The following is a 26,355-nucleotide window of genomic DNA, read 5'->3' on the forward strand; positions in this document are numbered from 1 at the left end:
GGGTTGTGGGGACACAGGGGACCTAGGCCCCCACCATGGTGCCACCCCCTGGGCTGTGACCTCGTAGGATAACTCCCCGCAGTACTCCTCGCCGTGCGTCCTGACGGGGGGTCTCTGGAGAGCTGTGGGTTGAGGATTTGGGTTGGGGCCGCACGGGGAGCGGTGGGGCTGTGGCATTTCCCTGCACCTAGGATGCCCCTGCCGGAACTTGGGGGACTGGAAACCTCTGTTCTGCGGTCCCCGGGGGTGAGACCCTAGTCCGCTGTTCCCCGGAGCGTTCGCCCCGCTGCGCCCAGACCGGTGCGCTCGGCCGCGGCGAATGGGCGTTGGCTCTGAGGCCTGGGGAGGCGACCTGGGGAGGGACCGTTCTCTGCGCCTGAGGCCTCCCCGCCCAGGTGGAGACCGGGACCAGGTACCCTCCCCCGCTGCCTCGGAATGGGTGTGGGCCTGGAGGTGGGAAGGGGAGCCTAGGGGGTGTGTCGTCCTCGCTCGCTCCACTCCCAGTGCGGCTCTGGCTGGGCGCCGCCGGATGAGCCCGCTCTGGAGGCTGAAGTTAAAATTTAGAGATGGTGGTAGTCATGGGAACGGCTGCCTTGCAGGGACCCCAAACCAGTGAGTGCTGTGTGCCCACAGCCTTCTGGTTATCTCAGTCCTTACACATCCTGCAGGCTGGAGTGTTGGAGTGTTTGATCCATTTTGCAGACTAGGGAGTCCAGAGGATTAAATCGCTCGCCCAAGCCGTGGCAGCACGAGGGTCCAGCTGAGAATTGAAGGAAGTGGTGACAATTAAAGGAGACTTTGCTTTCCTCTCCCCGCCCTCCCCACACCGGGGTCTTCCTGAGAGGGGGCAGGGAGTTGGTGTTGTGTCCCTCACCCCCTGAGCTGGGGAGGAAGAATGAGGGTGAGGTCCCCACTAGGACCTGAGCTAGGGGAGGACTTCCAGGAGGGTCACAGGCTGCTGAGGGGAGGGCTGTCACACAGCATGTGCATGTAGGGAACATGTGTGTTCAGAGAGGGAGCGTGTGCCCGCCCGCAGAGAATGTGTGTGCATTTACATTGTATGTGTATGTTCTGCCAAGTGAGTGTCTTGCCGGAGAGGTGCTGGCCCAGGCCCAGGCCTGGGTCTAGGTCTCTTCCTGAGGAAACCAGGCCTTATTGTGACCCCCATGACAGGAAGAAAGTGGGGGGGGGTGGCTGCTGGGACTTTCTCCAGCCAAGGGGGTTCCCTCTAGGCTGAGTCTCCTCCCTTCTCCCCTCTCCTCCCCCACACCTGTCCTGGCAGGTAGGGCTGCTTCCTGGGCCCAGGCAGCTGCCACCGCCCAGCCAGCCTCCCCATGAAGGGTGGCTTCTGTGCAGAGGGAAGCTGTGTGGCATGCTCTTGTTTCTGTCTATAACTGGGGGAGAGAACCTCAGTATTCTCCTGGAATTCTTTCCTCTTCAGAAACTAGCAACCCCTCTGAGGAATCTCAAGGCCTGGCTGGGCTCAGCGGGGATCCCTTCTTCTTTGTTTTAAAATGTGTATTTATTTAATTAACCGAACAAAGAAACTTAAAGTAAACCAGGAGTATCCAAACATGACATGAAATCTCTTTAAAAAACAAAACAAATGAAAAAAAAAACACAAAAACCCAAACCACAGCACCAGAAAATCCTGGACTGCCTAATTTACCAACTGTTTACAGGATTTGCAGCTGTTTTCAGCGTGGCTTCCATCAATGCCCTGAGCTTGGGCCTCATTCTAGACGTTGTCTGGTCCCTTAGGTATAGTTTTCTACTCGAGCCTCACGATTTTCATTCCTGAACCCACCCAGGCCATAGGGCCTTCCATTCTGCTGATATTCCAGGGTTAACCTCCCCTTCCCTGGTTGTGGGCCTATGGGTGTTGGCAGCCACTTCCCACCACAAGTTCCATTGTTTTATTTTCTCCTTTTAAACGATTTCTTAGATCATATTCCCCAAAGTAGCATGCCTGGGTCAAAGGGTGCTACCACATTTATGAATCCTGTCATTGGCTGCCTAGTCGCTCTCCCAGAAAGATCTAGAAGCAGACAGGTTTTCCAGCCTCTGGAGAGACGGAATGTCAAGTGCCAGGACTCCTGTGGGGGTAAAGCCTGAGGCCTCTTCCTTTTGCTCCTGGGCCAGTCCTGGGTAGTAGTCCTTCAGGGAAAAGGCACATCGAGCTCAAGTACTTACTGCTTACGCTGTATTGATTGACACCAGCTCTGATTTGGGGGCGTGGGAAGGTGCTCTGTTGATCACCTCATTGATCACCACCTGGAATTCTCAAGTGTTTTCCTTGTCTGTATAATGAGCTGCTTCAGCAAGTCGTGGGAGGCTTACGGGCTTGCCCCAGTCCTGACCAGGTGCTTAGGAGATGGTTACTGTTATAACTGTGATTTGTTAGTATTGTTATCTCCACTTAAAGATGAGGAAACGGAAGTGAAGTGACTTGCAGAGGTCGCCTGCTAAGTAAATGGTGACTGGAACCCAGGTCTACCCAGTTGTTGAATTGAGCCTTCAGTGACCTGCCTTCCAGGGTCAGAAATGAGTAAATACAGCCCCTCTCCCCTGACCAGAGAGCCCCTGCAACAGGTGGTTAAGTCTGAGATGTTGGGGTAGCCTCCAGCCTTGAGCAAGCTCAGCGGGGATCCCAAGGCCTCAGGTTCGTGAGAGGACTAATCCTCCGACCTGTGACAAAGGATCCATGAGGTCAGTGTCGGTCTGGAGGTGAGCAGAATCAGTGTGCCTCTTCCGCCTTGTGTCCAGGTGATTTGTTTAGGGACTGGCTGCTCTGTGTTCACTGACTTTTTTGAGGGGTGGGGGTCAGGGGATGGGAACTTTTCTGCCTGTGCCAGTGGATGGTGTTTTACCCCATAGTCTGGATCTGGGAAGGTATCTTTGAATGAACAGAGTTTCGTATGCTTTGGACAACTCTCAACAGTATGCATGGTGGTAGTCATTGGAGTTGTGTACAGGCACCCAGCTCTGAGATCAAGGAAGGTCAAAAGCCACCAGAGGACTGTGGCTTTTCTCCTTAGAATTCACCGAAAGATAGCCCTGGCTTTTACCCACAATTCATGGTGAGGTGGGCCCATCCTAGCTAGGCTCCATCCAAAAGTTAAAGATTTTCTTCAGTTTCTTGTTATATCCTGGGCAGTTCATAGTGAGGCCTCAGCATATTTAATTGTAGCCGTCTGCCAGAGCTGGCAGTTTTATTTACTTGTTTTTCCAAAAACCTTTCTGACATTGGGCAGGCCAGCCAACTTGGAGAAAAAGGGGTCTCCGCGTCCAGGAATGACAATCAAGGCTGCCTAGAAGTTTGGGTGGTGTGTTTTGGTTTGATCCTTCAGGAAAAAAAAAATGAATTTTTGCCTTTTTAGGGGATGCGGTATGACCCTAATGTTTACTTAAAGTGCCTGTGCCGGGCCAGTGCCCCAGAGCAGGTGGGGTGCGTGTTCCCAAGACCTTGGGTCACTGGGCAGTGTTTCCAGGGTGGTGGGTCACCGTGCCTCTCAGCCCTTTTCCTTCCACCAAATAACGTACAACTAATCCTAAATTCTACTCTTTTCTGAATTACCTAGCAAAGTGCCAGTGCGCCTTTTAGGCAATATAGTTCAGACCCCGAGAATGTTTAAAAAGTTACTAGCACAATAGCATGCTTTGTCAGAATTAACAAGTTTGGGGCCATTTGCAACAAGTAACACATTAGTGTCCCCTGTGCCCTGGTGGCTCTTGTTAAGAGCAATGATTCTTTGTTCAAATCCCACTTGCTGCTAAGTAGCAATTAAGACACTTCTGTGCCTTGGTTTTGTTTTCTTTTCTTTCTTTCTTTTTTTTGGTTAATCCTCACACATGATATTTTTTTCCATTGATTTTTAGAGAGAGTGAAAGGGAGAGGGAGAGGGGGAGGGAAGAGAGAGAAAGAAACATTGATGTGAGAGAGACACATCGATTGGTTGCCTCTGGCATGTGCCCCGACCAAGGAGGGGGATAGAACCTGCAACCCAGGTCCATGCCCTTGACTGGGAATCTGAGCCCGAGACCCTTTGATGTTCAGGCTGACGATCTATCCACTGAGCCACGCTGGCCAGGGCTGGGTTTTCTTATCACTAATATGGGGACAGTACCTATCTCTATTAAAAATCAAACACGTCAACACTTAAAAGAAGTGCTTAGAACAATTTGTGGCACATAGTAAGTGCTCCGTGAGTGTTTGTTAAATACATCAGGTACTGTCCAAGAATACTCTCAGAAGTCACGCTGGAGGGCGTGCACACAGAGAGGGCTTGGTGGCCAGTGCTAATTCTGTTTGCTCTCCTAGGGCTATGGACTGCCCAGAGCGTGCCCCTCCTTGGAAGGAGATGACCCCTGGCTGTGTTATGGCTGCCTCTGGGCCCATTCACAGCAGCTTTGTTTCCGAGAGCTGGACGGGTAGCTGGTCATTCCAACCTCCCACCCCACTCAGGAATCTCTGGGCCAAATCACTTCCAGATGGCAGCGGGCTCTGCGGAGCCCCTCCAGCGACGCGGAGCCAGCATGCCAGTCAGCAGCCGCCTTCATTCTTGGAGAGTCTGTGCTGAAGGGGGGCTTTGACTTGGAGCCAAGTTGTGTCTCGCGGCACTGGCACTCCCCCGTCCCTGCCCGGGTCCTGGTCCCGTGCTGTGAGGCGAGTGTCACTGGCTAGTTGAGGATGGCTCCTTGCTCCTTGGGCTCTGAGCCTCTGGGCCCTGCCCGCAGTGGCTCCATGGTCAGAGGTACCACATCATCCTGCTTTCCCTGTACTATAGAGCTGGTGAGAACACTGTATTTGATTGGGTTAAGCTACCGCATGATGCTGGCATTGTCATTAATCCCATTATTGTGCTTTTGAACCAGAGTCCAGGACTGTCTTCCGTCTATTTTCTGCCAGTCCTACCACTGCGCTGTCATCTGGTGTGATAGCTGTTCCCTTCCCTTCACCTCTGGTGAAGATGCCTCCCCAGATCCTACTTCCTTCCTTTCCTCATTCAACAAATGTATGAAAGACAGACTGTGCTCTTGCTGGTTTGGCTCAGTGGATAGAGCGTCAGCCTGCGGACTGAAGGGTCCCGGGTTTGATACCAGTCAAGGGCACATGCCCGGGTTGTGGGCTCAATCCCCAGTGGGGGGTGTGCAGGAGGCAGCCGATCTATGATTCTCTCTCATCATTAATGTTTCTCTCTCTCCCTCTTCCTTCCTCTGTGAAATCAATAAAAATATATTTTAAAAAAAAAGGATGGACTTCGAGGGCCACAGGAATAATGAGTCATGCCCCTGGCTTGCGTCACACATTGCTCAGCACGGAGGAGAGACATGTCACCAGGGAGTGTCCTTCTCAAACTTTTAGGCACACACAAATCACCTGGAGACTCTTAAAATGTAGGTCCCATTCAGTAGGTCAGGGCTGAGGGCCGGCTTCTGGTTGCTGCTGTCTGCTCTGAGGAGAGGACCCAGCTGTGAGGAGCGAGGAGGGGAGGAGAGGATGGCCTTCCCTCCGGCTGGAGTGGGCTGGGTGGTCTGGAGGGCTCCTGGGAGGAATGGCCAGTTAAGCTGAGACCTGAAGCCTGACTAGACTTAGCAGGTGAACAATTAGCCAGGTGAACACAGGAGTGGAAGAGTGTGTCAGGTGGAGGTGGGTGGCGGGGTTGGGGGAGGTGGTGGTGGTGGAGAGGTAGGCAGGGACTGACTCCCGAGGGGCTCCTGAGGCTGTGAAGATGGGCATCCGAGCATCTTCCTCGAGGAGCTTGGGGGAGGGTAGGCCAACCCAGCTGAAATGGATGAACCGTTGCTTCAGTCAAACTTTTTGAATGGGCCCCTTCCTCATATGTGTATATTTGTAAGCGATATACCTGTACCACTGTCAGTCTACGTATGAAATATAGGTAAAGCATAGTTTCTCTTTAGATGACAAATCCAGATGTAAGACCTGGTTTTCCCGTGCTCTGACGGATTATCTCGTGTGCCCTCGGAGCGCCTGTACCCTACCTACTTGGAGGCCCTTGAAGGCCTGTGTTTCCACATTTCCCTTTTCTTTTTCTCCCCCTGTTGCTATTCTGCATTTAGTGCTCATCTTTAGTTACCTTAGTTAAGGAGCTGGATATAATTATAATCCTTTCCTCTAACAAGTTGAACCAAATAAATAAATCCAGTGGAAAGAGCCCTTTCCCTCTAAATGCATGCTACCTCCTATTCTTCTCACGATGAAAATTGCCTCATTCTGCTGGAAGCCATCTTCCATTACTGCTGTAAATCTAGTTATTCATTAAACATGCTCAATAACCACCAAATAATAAACAATGCCACTTTCTTCTGGGGCTTGGGAAGTGGCCTTGTGTTTTTAAGGTGCCTCGGTCACTTTTCTTGGGAAATTGAGTGCGTGTTTGGGGAGAGAGTTTCTTGGGAAAGATGATTAGAAAACCACGTGGTTCTCTTTCTGACTAAAGTGATAAAACAGTAGGTGAGAGTATGTCTTCATTTTAGAAAGGATGGGATTATTGGGCATTTTAATCGTGCCCACTTAGTATCACTTTTTTTTGCAAGAAAAATACTGAGCTCTATATGAAGTCGCTGCCCTTGTTCTAAGAGCCGTCTAGCAGTTGCCTTAAATGCATTCATTTGATAAGTTATAGATAGATGGTTGTCACCTCTTCTGCAAACTGTCCAGTTATGAAAACAATTTGATGACATTTTACTAATGCTCATTGTCTGGTTACAAAATTTACCAAAGAACCTTTGCCTTCCCTGATCCCCTTTTGACAAGTCCCTGTGCAGTGCAATGGCCTTGGTCAAAAGATTTCCTAGGGCTAATTATAAGTGAAGAAGCAGTTTGGTTTTTCACTTAGGACTGGCCATGAGACTGAATTATTCTGACAGAGCATCTGACTTCCTCCCTTCCCCCATCAAAACCTGGCTCAGGTAGACAGCTTGGCGAGGAGGACGGGCTTCCTCCTGCATAGTCCTTGGCTGTTCTTGGTCCCGAACCCCACTGGTGATGCCGTTTGTGAACCGAATATCCGGGCGTGCACACCCACCTCTAACATAGTACCCAGTATTTTCCCATCCCTACCGCCTGCCAAGCATTGTCCTGGGTGCCTTACCTTTATTTGTTCTAATCCTCATTATGAGCCCTGTGTCGTGAGTGGTTTTATATCTATTCCATTTTACGGATGAGAATACTGGTGCTTGGATCTGCCTCACTTCCCAGGCGAGGTGCGATGCTTGCCTGCATCAGGCTGTAAAGTGTGTTTTAATGTCAAAGCTGGGTTCCACACTTGGGAAGTAAAATAGAACTATTGTAGTGAGAGACTTTCTACCGCTTTAGTTCTGTTGGTTTTTATTTTGCTTGAAACTTGACGCATTTGAGTTAGAGTAATGTGAAATTTCCTACTATAAAACGAAACTATTTTTGGCCCATTTGCCTTACCTTTTCCGGCACCTTAGACCTGTAAGGGGGCCTTCTCTCTGGTTCTGGAGGCATCTCTCTAGTCCTCTCCCTGCCTGCGTTTGGTTCCCAGGGACAGTGGCTTCACTGCAGGCCTGGACAGTGGGGACCATCTGCAGGCTGCTTTGGGGAGACAGGCGGAGGCAGGGTTTTCTCCGTGAGGCCTGGAAGCCCGAGGGGAGGAGGAGGTGCCCCTGCGGGGCTCACCGCATACCGCTTGGGGACATGGAGGGGTTTGCTGTGGACCGGCTATGTCCTATGTCCGGAGGTCCTTGGTGACAGCCCTTTGGCACAGCTGTGCTCTGTCAGGGACCTCCCTTCGCTACCTGTTAACATGACCTGGTGGAGCGTGTGCTGGGTGGTGTTTGCTGGGAGCAGAACCTTTCTTTCCTGGCTGGCGCTCGGCCTTTATCAGTCCACCAGCCCTGGCACAGGCAGCCACTCCCCGGTCATCTTCACGGAGCCTGTGGGCCACCCCGTGCTGTGCACCAGGGCTGAACTTGCGTCCCCAAGCGCCTCTCCTGCAGCCTCCTGCTGAGAGCAGCCTGGCCCATGGGCCGGCCCACTCTCCCCAGAATCGCAGGCCCGGCTTGGTGAAAGGTCTGGGCGTTAACACAGCACTCCTGTTCTCCCTCTCTGAGGGCCCTTTATGCTGGCATGAATTCCTTTTCTCATGGAGATCTGAAAGCTCTTTTGACTAAATGGGTCACCTTTCTTGGGTATTTTCATAAGGCTGGTCAGCCTTTGCCACGCCAGACAACTTTTCTGGAATTTCCGTTCAGATATAAAGGCAACCAAAGAGGTTGGAAGTATTTGGAACACAGTGTGGAATTTTGGCTTTTGAGCTATAGGGAAATGGGTGGGGATTTGTGGCAGGGACTATGTAAATTTGCTGCGGCCCATAAATTCAGATTTTAAGATTTAAAAAGGCAAGCAGCAGTCAGCTTTCCTTCTGACCAATAGGCACGGTGTTACTGTCGGCCACATGCTGCTGGTGACCCAAGCAGAGGCGGGCCTCCCGTGGAGGCCGGGGTTCTCCGTGGCCAAGATCGGATTCCTCCATCTCCCCTGCTCCCCCAGGAAAACAATCACATTCTTATCATGCTGGTCCTGCACTGCTTGTGCGAATCACCCTGGTTTTCCTGAAGCGACTTATCAGATGTTCAAGGGAAACAAGAGTTATTTGGTATTTTACAGCCTGTGGGAGCTCCTCTGGGCCTGGTGTTTCTTGCTCAAGAACAAAGTGATTGTTCCCTTGGTGGGGTAAAGCAGGTCAGAGGTCAGGAGCAGGCCCTGTCTCCAAGGTGCTGAGGAGGCCCTGGATCAGATCTCAAAAGGCCTTTGTGACTTTGAGGTTCTGTTAAATTACAAATATATACACACACACATAAATAATTGATTTCAGAGAGGAAGGGGAGAGAGAAATAGAAACATCAATGATGAGAAAGAATCATTGATCGCCCCTACTGGGTGGGGATCGAGCCCACAATCCAGGCATGAGCCCTGACCGGGAATCAAACCATGACCTCCTGGTTCATAGGTCAAAGCTCAACCGCTGAGCCATGCCAGCCGGGCGAGGTTCTGTTAATTGAACAGGGTTGTGGGTTCTGTTTATAAGATTCCTCCTCAGAAGAAGCGGAGGTTGGACAATCATGGATGTGCTGCAGGAGGGACGGGGCCCCTTCTAGTAAGTGGAGCTTCCAGTCTCCCAGGGCAGAGCAAGACAGAGTTCTGAGAGGAGGAGCCTTGTGGATCTTGGCTTGCAAGCACCTGGGCAGTGGCTTGTCACATTCCTTATCTCCACGAAAGGAGGCAAGCTGGCTGGTCCTGGGGGAATGCCTCTCTGGTGGAGTCCTTTACAGGAAGCGATCCAGGTGTCCTGTTACACTTCCTGCAGGGCCTGTATCTCTGATCATTGCCTCTCCTGTTTTTGTATTTTCCCTTGGCACTCTTGTTTGAGATCCATGGGGAGTCACACCTGAGGTCGGAAGGCATGAGGCCCTCTCCTGGACACGCACAGTCCTCCCCCTGGATCATGACTGCTCCAGGGGCAGGTCCTATAGCTCTCGTTCACCTTTGTGGCTCTGAGCTTGGCACTTAGAAGGACTATAATAAATAACTTAATAAATAAATAACCAGCCTCTAGCATAGGTGGGTTGAATAATAAGTCTGGTACATTGATTTGTTTGTAATATATTTGCTTTCAGAAAATGCAAAATAGTTGTCCTTTGCATATAGTGAAATGGGAATTAAGTGCAGTGAACTACTGGGCCTGGGGACCCAGTAAAACACCTCGTTTGTGGAACAGTGATGCTGAAGTTAAAGAACTCGGTACTTCGTTCTCTGAACATCTATGATTTGCCTCAACTGTTAGAGAACAAGGCCTTTCCCAAGTTGCCATGTGAGGCTCAGAAAATGAATAAAGAAGGAAGCCACTGAGACTCACTATAATCTTAGTAATAGTTTTGTTAATAATAGTGAATATATATCGAGCACCTAACAGTACCAGGCATTGTGATAAATGCTTTTCAATAAGTAACTTAAGTGGAACCTCATTGCAACCCTGAGATGTCGTTATTGTTTTAATCCCCGTTATAAAGACAAGGAAACTGAGGCACGCCCAGATCAGCCAGTGAGTACGTGGCAGACTATTACTCACATCCTCGTCTGAGATCTTAATCCCCAAAGGAAAACCATCAGTTCCGCATGTCTTCTAAATTCACTTCTAATAGATTGGGTGTTTTTTTTTTTTTGACATAAAAAAGTTGCATTTGTAGTTACTTGTAAAAATAATTGTAAGGACATAAAGAAATACAAATTAAAAACACATTACCTGTGAAGAATCTTAACATGTCTCTTTCTACATCGGGGAGTTTTGCTTACAGCTGCCGTTTGATCAACTTGGGAAGCGGGAGATGCATTTTCTCAGAAGAAAGACTGTGGATTGGAAATGTTTTGGGATATCATTTTGGTCGTACTAATGGTTGAAACAAGATTCATCCTTGAGTTATTACTGAGTTGTGGCCAACATTAAAATTGGAGGTTTTACTAGTAATTGAGGCTTATTATGGTTTGCAAGTCTCCCTTGGCCTAGAAATATGTTTTGGTGAACCATGGAGTGGGAGTATTCCGGCCACTTTCTGACTTAAAAGTTTTCAGGACCAACTTTTATTAGGACTGCCAGTGTCTCTTAATAATAGTTATTATGGCCCTAATGGGTTTGGCTCAGTGGATAGAGCGTTGGCCTGCAGACTGAAGGGTCCTGGGTTCGATTCCGGTCAAGGGCATGTACCTTGGTTTCGGGCACATCCCCAGTAGGAGGTGTGCAGGAGGCAGCTGATAGATGTTTCTCTCTCATCGATGTTTCTAACTCTATCCCTCTCCCTTCCTCTCTGTAAAAAAATCAATAAAATATATTTTTAAAAAATAATAGTTATTATGTTTGGTAACTATTGTGACCTTGCTAATGGTTAGCACAGCATAGAAATTCATTTACCTTTTAGTTTCTCAGCTCCATTAGCAATTTAAATATGTCTCAATATGCCCCTAATATAATGTAGTTGGGCAGCTTGATTCACCCTTCCTTGTCTGCGTGGGAACTTTTAGAAGTCTGAAAATTATGTACATCCCTAAGGTCTTTGTGCTATTGGCTTTTTGGAGACATCATTTTCAACAGCCTCAGGACACCAGGCCCATGGAATCATCTTGCCTTGAGCTTGCTCGAGGCAGAGGAGATGGAATGGCAACCATTTCTGGATACAGATTCCTGAGTGTGCTTAAGAGTGCGGGTTAGTTAGATCCTGCTCCTGACTGGCTGGGAGCTTGGGGCAAGCTGTTTGATCTCTCCGAGGGTCAGTGTCCCAACCTGTAATAGTACCCAGTCTATAATATCTGTAATGGTGTCATTAAATGTTACAATCCCGGTAAAGCCTTGGGCCAGCTGTTGGCAGACAGTAAGTGCCCCATGAATGTGGTTGCCACCTTCCTTTCCTCCTCCTGATTCCTGGACCCATGGTGGTCCCTCAGACTGGAGGAGAAGTGACCTAATTATCTTGAAAGGGAAGAGGTGGGTGGAAGTATATCCAGAAATTGGTCAAAAATACCTCATACCTACTGGACTGTTGTAGAAGAAGTGACCTGGGTTTCTGAGGAGCTGTTAGGTAGGAACCATGGGCTAGTGGCATTTCCTGGTCTTCTGGCCATGCTTCCTTTAGGATAGAAAATAGTGATATCTTTTTTTTTTTTTTTAAATAGTGATATCTTTCCTCACTTTCCCTCTTGTCTTGTTTGACTAATGGATCTATTTTTTTAAATTAGCTTCTTTGCCCCTCCTTTCTTTAATCTTCTCCTTTTGTCTCTTAGAATGTCCTTCGTTCCCATTTCTTCCTTTCTTTATTTTATTTTTTTAAATTGATTTCTGAGAGGAAGGGAAAGGGAGAGATAGAAACATCAATGATGAGAAAGAATCATTGATCGGTTGCCTCCTGCACACTTAGCACCAGGCATAGGAGGGCTCAGTGAATGACAGCTGTGCTATTGAGGTGGTAGCTCAGCATTCCTGCTGTGAACCCCACACCTCCCACTTGCCCTTTTCAGGGCTTAATCAAGGAGGCTGAAGAGGGAGCAGCTGTGCTAGAGGTGAGGCTGGGCTGACTGCCTTGTATACTTTCAATCTGGAATAAAGGGGAGCATGCCAGCTGCTCCCACCACCCCCGCCACACACAGTCCTCCAGACAGGCTTGTTCCTGCCTTGGCCCAGGGCACCGCTTTCTCTCCCTTCTAGTCCCTGTGACATTTGGGATCACCCTGGTGGGGCTGCCTGTACCACCTGCCGGGATTTTTGCTGCCCTGGGTGTGGTCTCAAACAGAGCGCTGTCCAACCTCCTGGCACAGAGCTGGTGATACCATTTTTACAGTCGTGCTTGGAAACAGGACTCCCAGGGTCACACCCTATACAAACAGCATCAAGGTTGCTGGGCCTGGGTGGCTGGCGGAGGCTGGCAACAGCAAAATCTGTGACTCCTGAGCCCAAAAGGGGAAGTGTGTGTGGGGTGCCTCATTCTCAGTTCTTTTCAGGGATACGCTAGGCCTAGCCCTGCTGGGCCAAAGGGATCTGTCTGTGTCTTGTGTAACTGCCTGCTTCCCTCAGTTGCCTCTCGAAGACGAGCTGCCTGCTGTCCCCTTGGTTGGGCCACCTTCCCCATGCTGCAGCCTTTTAGGGGAGTGTCATTTTTAGGTTATCCCTTGTCGGGGCAGGGAGCACACAGCAGCTCTCCCAAAGGTAGAATTTATGAGGGTTTTACTTACGTGAGTGACTATTGCAGATATTCATGTTTAACGACGGGAAGTTAGTCAGCCTGTGTGCTGTTTCCATGTGACAGGGCAAAAATGTACACATTTGCACAATAGCTTTTGTTTTGCCTGCTATGAAAGTTGACCATCAGTTAGGTGTTATCAGTACAATCAGCAGGTGCTAAGTTGCTCTGCTTCCGGGCATGGGTTTCTGGTCCTGTGACCCACCCAGAACACGCTGGATTTGGCAAGATGGTGGGTCCCAGGTAGAGGGCAGGACCCAGACTCTGGACCGTAGTCCTGGGCCTGCTTCTGCCATCACTGGCGCTGTGGAGAGGCCCTGCCTCCCTGTCTCAGCCTGTTCAGTGGGAGAACTGGTCTAGGTCTGTGTTGCCCAAACTTTAGTCATTCGTAAAGGAGCCACTGACAGTATTTTTGCCATAATCCCATCGCTGTCTCTATTTCATTTTCACTTAGCATTTTCTCCCTGCATTTGCTCACTTTTATTTATTTATTAATTATTGATTTTAGAGGGGGGGGGCAGGGAGAGAGAGATATTGATCGGTTGCCTCTTATACATGTCCTGATTGGGGAGTGAACTGTAACTTAGATGTGTGCCCCGATCGGGAATGGAACCCGAAGCCACACTGGCCAGGGCCAATTGATTCACTTTTAAAACAAATGTATTTGAGTTTTAAAAATATGTTCATATTGATTTTATCTTTTTTAGAGAGAGGGAGGGAGTGGGAGAGAGAGAAACATCGATGTGAGAGAAAAATATTGATTGGTTGCTTCCCCTACGCACCCCAACTGGGGATGTGCCCTGACCGACTGGGGATGTGCCCTGACCGGGAATTGAACGGGACACCTTTTGGTGTATGGGACACCTTTTGGTGTATGGGACACCTTTCGGTGTATGGGACGACGCTCTAACCAACTGAGTCACACTGCCCAGGGCCAGTTGACTCACTCCCAATGTATTTGAAAAGGAGACTTTGTGTCACTATCATAACGGAAAAGTGGTGTCACTAGGTAAATCGAAGGTAACCATAAATAAACCTAAAATAGATTAAATCCCATCTAGTGCTGTTGCCTGTTCTCAGGGAGAAGCCTACTCTTTTGGTTGAAAAGGAAAATTAGCCAGAGGGAGAGGGGGGTGGTAGGAGGAAGAAGAGGGTATGGGCGGGTAAAATGGTGATGGAAGGAGACTTGACTTGGGGTGGTGAGCACAATACAATATACAGATGATGTATTATAGGATTGTACACCTGAAACCTATGTAATTTTATTAACCAATGTCACTGCAATAAATTCAATAAAAAGGAGCAAAAAAATAAAACAATGCAAAAAAATAAAAGATAGATAGAGATAGAAAGGTGTTCAGAGTAACCTAGCACCACACTGAGTCTTTCTCCAGGACCGACTCAGAGGATTGAGAAATACTTGGAAAGAGAATAGTGTTCTCTCTGTTATGCAAGGGGATCCATCGAGGGTCCCCAGTAGCTCAGAGTAGTAATGCATAGGTGCTTTGTCTACAAGTACCCAGTGCCAGGAACTGTGCCAGGAGCTATGGCAGCGACTAGAAGGTTAAGAGGGGGTTGGCACTTTGTCACTGACCTGGGTTACCAACCTCGGGGAGCTCATGGTCTAATGGGAGTCATAGGAGTAGATTGAATGTAGGTGAAGAGCAGGGCAGGCCCCACTGGTTTCAGTGAGAGAACCACAGAACTAAGTTCTGTCGAGTGTATAGGGCAGTGATGGCGAACCTTTTGAGCTCGGCGTGTCAGCATTTTGAAAAACCCTAACTTAACTCTGGTGCCGTGTCACATATAGAAATTTTTTGATATTTGCAACCATAGTAAAACAAAGATTTATATTTTTGATATTTATTTTATATATTTAAATGCCATTTAACAAAGAAAAATCAACCAAAAAAATGAGTTCGCGTGTCACCTCTGACACGCATGTCATAGGTTCGCCATCACTGGTGTAGGGCTTGTTTAGAAAATGATTTTTTAAATAAATTTGAGGTGTTTTTTTTTTTAAATGAACAATACATTTATTTCAGTCTAGATTGACTAGAAAAACTAAGTGTATTAAAATTATATCATTGTTGTCCTTATGGTGTTAGGATAGTGACCCATCTTAACCCTTTATGTAATGGTAACCAACCTTATTCCCCTAAAGCCTGACTTGAGTTTTGAGCTTTCTTGGAGAGTTCATGTCACTTATAAATAGAGAAGATAAGACAAAATGGCCTAATAGACTCTTTATAACACTAATTTTTTCCTCTGATTAGCATGTCTAGTTTCTACAAAACAAGAAATGCCTCAGGCTAATCTCCAGGAATGGACGGTATTCTTTCAGGAGGTGGGGTATGGAGCTGCATCTGATTTTTTTTGTCCGTCTGCTAGCCAGGGGCACCACCTGTTTCCCTTGGGTTTCTGGGAGAAGGCAAGTTGAGGTTAAGAGTGAGGACCTGGAAGTCAGGAGGCTCTGGGTTTGAATCTGGCATTTACTGTGTGACTTAGGATTGAGTTACATGATTTCTCTGGAGCCTCAGTGCTGTCTTGTAAACTGGTGATAATCATCATTTCTCCGTGAAAGAGTGGGAGTGGAGATTTAATGAGCTAAACTTTACAAAGTACTTGCCACATGAGAAATATTCAGGAAGTGCTAACAAGTAATCCCATACTTTCTGATTGAGGGGTCAGGTTTTTACTACTCCAGGCTGGTAGTGAGTGAAGTTGAAGGATGTCAGATTTGGGGTTTGGTTTGCTTATGCTAACTGGTATCAGGGTGTTCAGAAGAAATTATGGGGTTAGGGACCCCAAATGGTGCTGTGATTCCCTAAGATATTGTGTATGAGTTGAGTCAGGATGAAATGGACAGCAAGAGGAGCGGTCCTTGTGGGGGGTGGCGGAGGGCAATTAGAATCCATCCAGCTGCGAGGAACGGGGCCCCAAACTGGCTCACCTGCAAGGCTCAAGTCAGCAAGTGCAGAGAGTGGGTTATGGGTTTCTGAGGTCAGTGTTGTTACCAAGGACCCCGTTCTTTGGGTCTCTGCTCTCTTGGTTTCATTAGTCCTAGGGCATCTTCCCCTGTGGCTTCCCACAGCAGAGACTTCCTGCAAGGTTGAGAGATTGTTCTTTGGAATTCCTTATGAGCCAAGAACAACATTCCCAGGAGCTGGCGGCAGACCTCTCCTGTGTCTCATTGGCCCAGGTTGGATCACGTGGCATTTTTGAACCAGTACCTGCCAAGGGGGATGGATTACCCTCAGCCCAGAGCGGCCTTCCCAGAGCTGGGGTGGAGTCACTTCACTGGGGGCCACAGGTCCTGTTGGGAAGCTGGACCCAGGCTCTGCTCAGGACTCTTCAAGGAAGGATGCTGGGTGGGCCTGCTGTTGTAGGTGGTGTCAGAAAAGGGATGGTCATTCTTGGGGAGCAGGAGTGTGAATGTTGTAATGTACCCTGCAAATCACAGAAGGACGCCTCAAGAAGTCGAATTAAAGAGTCACATTTATTGCAATCCGGGACTATGAGGGGCCATTCCCCAAATCTCATAGTAACAAGATGGTCGCAGCTCCAAGGTTATATAGGCAAAAAATCACAAAGGTATTGATTACATCCCAGGGTTTGGAATGAGGAACCTAGTTTACAAAAAGCAGTTTACAGAAGCAGAAACAGCATGTTATCTAAATTACAGTTTTGGGTCTAGAGCCCTTGGGTAACCTGGGTTAAACTTAGGCATGTTATCTAAAGTACAGTTTTGGGTCTAGAGCCCTCTGACCTTGGGATAACTGTGCTGTCCTTCCCAGGTAAAGGAAAATGTGCTTTCTAAGACCAGTATGACCACTACAAATGGGATTTCACATTACAATCAATAGGGTATTTAATCGAATGGGATGATTTATATAATTCAGAAAATCAAAATAACCTATCCATTGTTAAACAAAGCAAATAGGTACCATACTTCATGATGAGGAAAGTGTATGTCTTATTTCAAAGCTTCTTCCTCTATCTCTCTGCTTCCCGCAGTCCCTATGTTCCATCCAAGGGGCCATGCCCACACCCTCTACTCATCCCTGGAGCCCTGTGGCACTCCTACCCCCTCCTTCCACATGACCTCCTCCCTGCTGGTACTAGTATATTGTAGGAATACTCCCACTGTCATTTGTATAGCACTTACTAGTTTTTCCTATTTAGCAGTCATACATTTGACCCTTGAACCGGTTTGTACTGTGCAGATCCAGTTATACACAATTTTTTCCAGTAACTACATGTACTCTTGCCCATCGGCGACTGTGGAGGGCTGACTGTGTGTGCATAGGGAACTTGAGCATCTGTGAATATTGGTATCCCCTGGTGGTCCTGGAACCAGTTCCCCGTGGATACTGAGGGACAACTTAGGTTTCAGGGGAGTTCAAAGTTACATGTGGAGTTATATATTGGGGTCAGTACCCCTCACCCCTGATGGGGAAAATAAAAGACATTTTTTGGGGGCTAGCAAATCCGAATCTGTGCCAGTAACATAATGTACATTCTTGATAGCCTATAATTAAGTCACTGCCCCTTTCTCCACAATCTGGTCTTGCAAGACCTGTTTACCTAAGTACTCCCATTTTACAGAGGCCATAAACCATGAACAATGCACAACCCCTGGAGGGGGTTATCAGTGCTGGCGCCAGGCCAGGCCTTTGGGTGTGGCCTCACGGCCCCCATCCCAACACGGGCTTTTTGCAAAGCCTGCGAAAGGTCCGGAAGTCCCACCCATATCTGGGGGACAAAGAAACCAAAGGGTATAGAGGGAGAGCTTCCTCCATATTGGTTTGCTCAGGATTTGGAGAGAAACAGTCTCCCCTAAGTCACTGTACTAGTACATGCGAAACATCTGAAAATAAATGTTTTTTTCCTGTATCTCCAAGTACTCCTGTGTATTTTTCGGTCGCCTGGTAAATTCTGTAACACCCCCATATTTTTAAGGGTCAACTGTACATGTTTTTGCGTGGAAATGGGAAAGTTGCATAAAAACAGTAAAAGAGGAAAATTTGTTTATAGTTTCACTGTCCACAGATAACAAAGGAATTGTTAATATTACCTTTCATATTCTATGCATGAATATGTAGACTGTATGTAGTTTTTTTTGTGTGTTTTTTTAAAATATATTTTATTGATTTTTTACAGAGAGGAAGGGAGAGAGATAGAGAATTAGAAACATCGATGAGAGAGAAACATCGATCAGCTGCCTCCTGCACATCTCCTACTGGGGATGTGTCCGCAACCCAGGTACATGCCCCTGACCGGAATTGAACCTGGGACCCTTCAGTCCACAGGCCGACGCTCTATCCACTGAGCCAAACCGGTTTCGGCCCCTCTTTATTTTCTTAGCAGGTTGTGAAGCTGTGCACTCGGTCATCACACTTTTGGATAATTTAAAATTGACTTAAAAGATCACTCAGTATTGTCCTTGGCTGACTTTGCTTAGTGGTTAGAGCGTTGGCCTGTGGTCTTGGGTTTGGTTTCCAGTCCAGGATGCGTACCTGGGTTGCAGGTTCAATTTTTTTCTCTGTCCCCCTCCTAAAACTTCCACTCTCTAAAAGCAATATAAAAAATGTCCTCGGGTAAGGATTACAAAATAATAATAAAAAAAAGATCATCAGTTAAAAAAGAAAAAAAAAAAGGTTGCTGCTGTGGGCAGCAGGAGCTCAGTTCTGCTGGCACCTGTTGAGAAGGATGCAGAATGCCTCTGCTTTGCCCTGGAGAAGGACAGCACGCTGGAGGCCACCCGCTCCTGTTCCCCAGTGATGGAGGCATTCATTCTTTCGAACTTCCAGGTTGGGCACCCATGCGTGTCAGCTCTGCTGGGGGCAGAAAGGAAAAGGAAAGGCTGGTGCTTGAGTTGGTATGTTGTCCCAGGAAGTGATCGGAGCTGGCACAGAACTGCCCATGCCACTGGCTGACATCAGACATGGCCAAGGGGATGCACGCAGGTGCCAGCAGCTTCTCCAAGTGTATCACCCTGGATCAGCTTAACAAACAGTGTTGAGCAGAAAAAGCAAATTACAGGGAGATAGATACATACACGACGATATTGTTCTATAAAGTTTTACACATGTAATAGAAATACAGATTTGTTCATGAGAATGGTCACCAAATTTTGGGCGGTGGTTGCCTGGGACAGGGGGAGAAGGAAGTGCAGTCATGAAGGGGTGTGCAGGGGCTTGCAACTCTTTGTACCATCTTAGTTCTTCAGTTGCATGGTGAAATACATTGTATTATTTTTTCTGCCCCCTTTTCTGTGTGTGTTTGTTGGAAATATTTTCCTATAAAATGTGTGTCTAATATTTTCATGCTGTTACAATGCATTACTGAGGTTAACCAAGTATTATTATTTTGTTTGTTTGTTTTAAAGACAAGGTTGGGCCCAGCTTATGAGACAGAAAACAGATCATCCTCAAGATGTCAGGGTGATATTAAGACAAAAGCCATTCACATGTAGCAGGATTACTCCCTCCCACTCCCCAAGTATATGTTGAAACTCCTGAGCTAATAACCGTAGAATGTGAGGCCCCTCCCATGGAGCAGCTTGTGAACATGGCAGGCCTGAGTTTCTCAAAGGCAAAGAGCTTTAAACATCTGCCTCCGGGAGCTTTTAGTCAATTGCTTATTGTCTAAGTGAAGGACTTAATTTCTCAAGGAAATATCGCAAGAGACTGCTGAAATAGCGCATTGCCCTTAAAAGTAGTAAAAGTCCCTAAGTCAGGGGTGTTTCAGCAGAGGAATGAGTGTTGTGAGTCTTGCAGTCGAAGAACACCTGTGCATTATGGCCCCAATCAAGCCTGTCCTCGCAGTGGTTTGGCGGTCCCTGTCTAGGGGACTGTGGTTTTGGTGTCCCAGGCTCAGAAGTATTTAGTTTGGTTTAAAGAAACACACAAAACTACTTTATTGGGATGTAATTGACATACAACAAATGACACATTAAATGTGTACATTTAGAAGGCAATAAAAGTGAAAATAAACAAGTGGGATGATATCAAACTAAAAATTTTCTGTACAGCAAAGGAAAACAAGAATAAAATGAAAAGGCAATCTACAAATGGGAGAAAAATATTTGCAAGGCATATGTCTGATAAGGTGTTAATAACCAAAATATATAAAGAACTTTTACAACTCAACAGCAAAAAAACAACAAAACAAACCAAAAATAAAAACAAAAAAACCCCAAAGCAATATAGTTAAAAAGTGTGCACTGGATCTAAATAGACATTTTTCCAAAGAAGACATACATATGGCCAAACAGGTACATGAAAACATGCTTGACATCACTAATCGGAAACGCCAATCAAAGCCACAATGAGATATCACCTCAACCTGTTAGAATGTCTATTATCAAAAAGAAAAACAAGTGTTGGTGAGGATGTGAAGAAAAGGGAACCCTTGTGAACTGTTGGTAGGAATGTAAATTGGTGTAGCCAGTATGGAGGTTCCTCAAAAAAAGAAAAATAGAGCTACCATGTGATGCAGCAGTTCCACTTTGGGGTATTTATTCAAAGAAAATAAAAATACTAACTAAGTCACAGGGTTGTAATATACAGCATGGTGCCTATTCTATATAATAAAAGGCTAATATGCAAATTACCCCCACCCCCAACCGGCCCCACCCTTATACAGCTCCCCCCACCCAGATCAGGGGCGGGACCGGCTGGCCAACCTCCCGAGTCCCCTCCCCCTGTCTGGCCCGATTGGCCCCGATCGGGGCGGGCCAGCTGGACCCCACCTGTGCACGAAATTGTGCACCAGGCCTCTAGTAGTTAATAATACGGAAAGTTGCTAAGAGTGCTGTATTGTATCTTAAAAGTTATAACCAGAAAATATGTTAACACTTATTGTGGGGATCATTTTGCAATATATACACACATATATGTGTATGTATATATATACATATATATATATATGCACGCATGCACACACACATATGATAGATAGATGTGATTGTATCTGCTGAATTGAGGACAAAATTCTTAAATTCTAAACATCAGTGTGTGCTATGTTTCCCCTATTTTGCTCTGAAAGAAGTTGTCTCTGTCAGAATGACTTTAAAAAACTGTGCAGTTGGATAGTTTTTGTTATATACATACATACATACATACGTACATACAAACGCTGGGAAATCATGGCCATAACCAAGATAGTGAACATATCTATCCAGCCCCAAAAGTTTCTTTGTGCCTCTGCAACTTCTCCCTCTCATCCTTCCCTGTCCACTCCCTTTTACAACCACCTATCTGCTTTATGTCACTATAGGTCAGTTTGCATTTTTCAGACTTTTACGTAAATGGAACCATACAGTATATACTCTTTGTCTCCTTTTACCCAGCATAATTATTCTGAAAGTCACTCTTCTTACTGCATGTGTCAACATTTCATTATTTTTTAGTGTTGAGCAGTATTTCATCGTATGGATTTACCATAATTTGTTTATACATTCTTCTGTGGTGACGTTTGGGTTGTTTCCAAATAAAGCCATTATGAACATTATTGTACAAGCCTAGTATGGACATATAGTTCCTTGGTTTCTGCGTAAATGGCTAGATCATATGGTAGGCGTATGTTTAACTTCTTAGGAAATTGCCAAACCGTTTTCCAATTTTTCCATTTTCCATTTCCACCAACAGTGTATGAGAGTTCCAGTTCTTGCACATCCTAGCCACAAGAAGTGTTTTTTCTTAGAAGACAGTATTTTCTAGCCTGGTTGGTAAAAACAGCTGTGGCTTTGATCACTTTTTAATTTCTCTCTCCACTGCCACAAAGGTTTTGGTTTCCACTGTTAACAGATTCTGGTCCCCGCAGTCTTGGGGGCAGGGAGGGGGGGGCGGGGGGAGCCTGAGGCTCACTGTGATTGGACAGGCTGGGTCACCTGCTTTCTCCTCAACCACTCACAGGCCAGGGTGTTTGTTGGGATTGGCTTAGCCTAGATCACATGTCCCGCCTCCCGCCTCCCCCAAAATCTGGGACACTGAAGAGAATGGCAGGATGGACCTCAGGGAGGGTAACTGCTACACTAGGTTGCCGTTTGTCCGTTAGAAACCCCCTTTATTTCATAAAACTCGTGTCCCTGGCTGTGCTATCATATGGCTGTAACTTAGGGTGATCACCTCTGAACCCTCCTTGAAGCAAGATTACCTCTTCACCTCACAGGCAGATCAAAGAGAAGAAAAACACGTGTAAATTGCAGCATGCTTGAGGTTTCATTTAAGCTGTCTATGTAATTAAAAGGTGTTAGTTAGGCTTAGATATAAAATAAAATCTGACTTCAAACTTAAGTGGCATCCATGCCTTTTAAAATACCAGGTAACTTAATTTGTGATCCATAGTCTTACAGACTTGTTGGATTTCCATATAAAGAGGGTGCAAAATGGCAGTTTCATGAAAACAACAGGTACCCCCACCCACTCCACCCCCCTTTTTTATGAGAACAAGTTGGAAGAAAGAATGGATGTGTGAGAAATAAGGGGTTTGATTGCCTTCCAGGGTCCGTGTTGAAGGAGAGGAAAATGTAGCTCAGCCACAGTGACTCTCCCCAATTAAAAACTAAAAAAAGATCGTGGTTATGGGGCTTGGACTTCTGACAAACCAGCAGCCTCAGTCGTCTTGAGTGTTATTCCAGATTGGAAGGTTCAGTTAGGACGAGAGTGGAAGCTTCGAGAATTCCTTGTTGGACAATCAGAGTGGCTCCTCATCACAGCCCCAGCTAGCGGAGGCCACACTGTTCACGGGCGAGCTGACCACGTGTGACGTCTGGCCCAGCACAACAGGCTCGGCTTGGGCAACAACCTGGGAAAGATTTTTATTAGGATTAACTTTCTACGGGGATGCACTTTCAGATGAGACTGGCCTTTCCTCACTGGTGAAGTCACCAGGGCCTTTATTCCACAGAGCTTAATTGTTTTGGACCCATAAATTTAAGACTCTTAATTAATTGACTCGGGACTTAGAGAAATGTGCTTTTTTAATGAATGTGGCCTTACATGCTCTTGGCTCTGATGCCAGGGGATCCTGGAGCACAGAACGAGAAGAACATGGAGTCGGTACCTGGTGCTTATTCAGACTGTGATCTTTGTCAGCTCGGTGTTTGGGCCTCAGTTTCCTCATCTGTAAACTTTGAGCCTGGATCCAGATCAGGGTCTGCTGCACTCCTCTCCACGGCAGTCACGATGTTCTTCCCACTGAACGTGGTGCTCCAGGCAGCCATGTGGCCCTTGAGACGAAAGCTGTTTTTATGATGATGTGATTCTTACCCAGCGAAGAGCCTACACAGCACGTCGTGTCCAGTGGGCTGCTGGTGTTGGCCTCAGGGTTCACATCTGTGGCACCGAGCCCCTCACTGCTGACGGTGCTTCTCTTCTCACCCCTGTGCCTCGGCCTTGATCTTCCCTGCCCTTGACCACTCACTTTCACCAGAGTTCAGGAACCAACTCAGATGCCTCTTCCCTTGTAGATGCCCTCTTCAGATTCCTTGCATAGAATTAGTCATTTCTTCTCTTGTGTACACACACATGATGATGCTCGTACGTGGCCATGACACTGTTACAACCATAGACCTTCCAGAGTAGCCTCTGAGGCCTTCGGCTTTCTTATGTCACCATCATGATTTCTGCCTTCTGAAAGTACCAGTATTTTCTGCATATCTTTTTCTTTATGTCTACTCATTTTTGTATTTACTTCAAACGGCAATTGTAGAATAGGCTTGTCAGTAGAAAACCACTATCACTTGCCATAAAGAATAGGTAACTATACAAATAAAGTCGGTGAAAACAACAGTGGTAATAAATTCTTGAGAGTGTTGTTGAAGACTGAGCTCGCTATGGAGAATCAGAATCTAGTGCTCTGTGAGCCGTCCCATCCCAGCAGTTATCACCTGTCAGCTGCTCTGTGTGTCTTGCCCAGGAGTGGGCAAACTTTTTGACTCGAGGGCCACAATGGGTTCTTAAACTGGACCGGAGGGCCGGAACAAAAGCATGGATGGAGGGTTTGTGTGAACTAATATAAATTCAAAGTAAACATCATTACATAAAAGGGGACGGCCTTTTTTTTTTTTTTTTTAGTTTTATTCATTTCAAACGGGCCGGATCCGGCCCGCGGGCCGTAGTTTGCCCACGGCTGGTCTTGCCCCTTCTGTGAGGGGGGGGGGGGGGGGGGAGGAAAGGAGGGAAGGCCGTGCTCTCAGCAGGAACCCAGCACCTGGAAGAAACTCCCATCTCTGTAGATGTTGTTGAACAGTTTGATTCTGTAATATCAGCAGCCCATGTGAGTGCCTTTGCTCACTGACGAAAGTAAGAATTTCATAAGGATGATCGGAACCATGGAGTGGACAATCAGACACGTGTAGCTTTGGTTGGTTAGCTGCCTGTGACTGGTAGGAGGGACCCATTTCTTTGCTTAGCTGGTTTAACATCATATAGAAAGAAAGTGATTCCACCTTTGAGCAAATTCTTCAGAAAAATGGTGTCTTGGGTCGTTGCTCTTTGCCAGCGAGGGGAAAGCCTGATGATGCAGACGTTGCATTTCATAGATGGGAAAACTGATGCCCAGAGGTTAACAGTTGACCTGGGCTAGTCTGACTGAGGTGAAACTAGATTCCCACTCCCACACCTTGTTGTCCCCACTAGTGCATTTCCTACCAGACTTTGCCTCTACTGCAGTTCGAGTTGCTGAGTGACAAAAACCACAGTGACTAGACTGAACAGAACTAGCCTTCGTGGGCTTTGAAAATGGAAACTTATGGGGAGTCCTTTTTCTCCCAAAGGATTCAGAAATGCTCTGATTTGCTCTTGGAAGGATGCCAGTAACTTTATTGCTTCTTCTACTCTTTGCCCAGAATGGTACCCTTCTTTTTTTTGGTGGGTTGTGAGTGTCAGAGTTGGGCCTCAGCTGCTCAACACCAGTACCTGCTTCCAGCAAGGAGGTGAATCTCACGTTGTGAGGAAACACGCAGAAGCAAGCTAGATCCTTGGGGTGCCGGGACAGCAGTCCCCCAGTGCTGTGCTGGAGCGTCTGACCTCTTCAGCTCTCCTGCAGGATTCGTGTTTGTTGAATAATAGAACATCCCAACCCAGGGAGCAAAAGCAAATAGGACTGTCACTGAAACTGCAGGGGAGTGTGACTACACAGTTACAGTCTCCCCCATGAAACTGGCCTCTGGCCAGCAGCCTGGTGGCTGTTCACATCCCACTCTCATGGAGCCATTGCCTCTCTTGTTAAGGCTGGTGGACAGCCTCCTAGCCTATTGCCTGTCAGACCTGATTTTTTTTTTGGGGGGGGGGTGTGGGTTAGATCTGAGGACATTGTTTGTTTAGTTATAAAAATTTTAATTAATTTTTAGAGAGGAAGGGAGAGGGAGAAAGAGAAACATCAATGAGAGCGGAACATTGATCGGCTGCCACCTGCACACTCCATCCCTGGGGATGGAGGCCATAACCCAGGCATGTGCCCTGAACGGGAATTGAACCTACAACTTTTCAGTGCAAGTGATGACATCTAACCACACTGGCCAGGGCAAGGACATGGTTATTTAAAAACATATTCCCTTTTCCATCCCATTCATATATGAGAACTGAGTATATCTGATTTCCTCCCCTTTAAATCTTTTCTGAAAGGTTTTTAAAAATATATATTTTTATTGATTTCAGAGAGGAAGGGAGGGGGGGAGAGAGATAGAGAATCATTGACCAGCTGCCTCCTGCACGCTCCACACTGGGGATCAAACCCGTAACCCGGGCATTTGCCCTGACTGGGAATCGAACCGCCACCTCCTCATTCATAGGTCACTGCTCAACCATGACCTGGGCTTCCTATTTCTTTATTGGTTGTGGTGGTTGTTGTTTTTCCAGATCACAAAATTGACACATACTTTTTTTTTTAACTTTGATTGTTATAGAAACTAAAATTAGAATATTATTTGAGTGCTAAACACAGTGATTGGGTGCCTACCATGTACCAGGCAGCTTTTTATGCCTTATCTCAGTTAATCCTCACACAAGGTCTGAGGAATGGCGTTAATCCCCATTTGACAGATGAGAAAACCACGGCTCCACTTAAGGTCACCCAGCTAATAAGCAAGTGGCTGAGCCTAGCACTGGTCTGGAGGGACTCTGGAGACCAGAACTCAGGGTGGTGGCAGAAGGACTGAACTTGATTCAGAATCATTTTGCTTATGTTGCAGTGAAGGAAAGCCATAGGATTATTCTCATTTATAGAACAAGAAGACATGTGAGCAGGGATCTCCAAAGATGAGTTGTCTGATGTGTGCATCCATCTCAGGCAGCGGAGTGCCCCTGGGCTGCTAGGTTAGTATCTGAGCCAAAGGGTAGGTGTCAGGCTAGGATGCTCCAGGTCTCCGCAGGGTTGTGGCGGGCTGGGAGGGTTCCTTGCTTTTCTTGAACATCCCTCCCCCACAACTCATACCTCCAGTGGGACGAGCCCATGAGCTCTGAGCCAACCTCCTCATTCCTTAGGTTCCAAATAATAGGTAACTTATCCACTCCCTTTGCTTTGGTATCTTAGGTAATTAGCTGCTGGAAAACAGACATACCTACCTTGATT

General features: G+C 46.9%; 1 protein-coding gene across 1 annotated transcript in view; it reads left to right on the top strand.

Moving 5' to 3' along the window:
- Window positions 1-26,355, top strand: part of LOC106726464 (filamin-B-like) — a 52,967-nt gene that overhangs the window by 676 nt on the left and 25,936 nt on the right. The gene's annotated exons all lie outside the window — the stretch shown is intronic.

This window comes from Myotis brandtii, unplaced genomic scaffold (genome assembly GCF_000412655.1).
Source record: "Myotis brandtii unplaced genomic scaffold, ASM41265v1 scaffold268, whole genome shotgun sequence".
Lineage (NCBI taxonomy): Eukaryota > Metazoa > Chordata > Mammalia > Chiroptera > Vespertilionidae > Myotis > Myotis brandtii.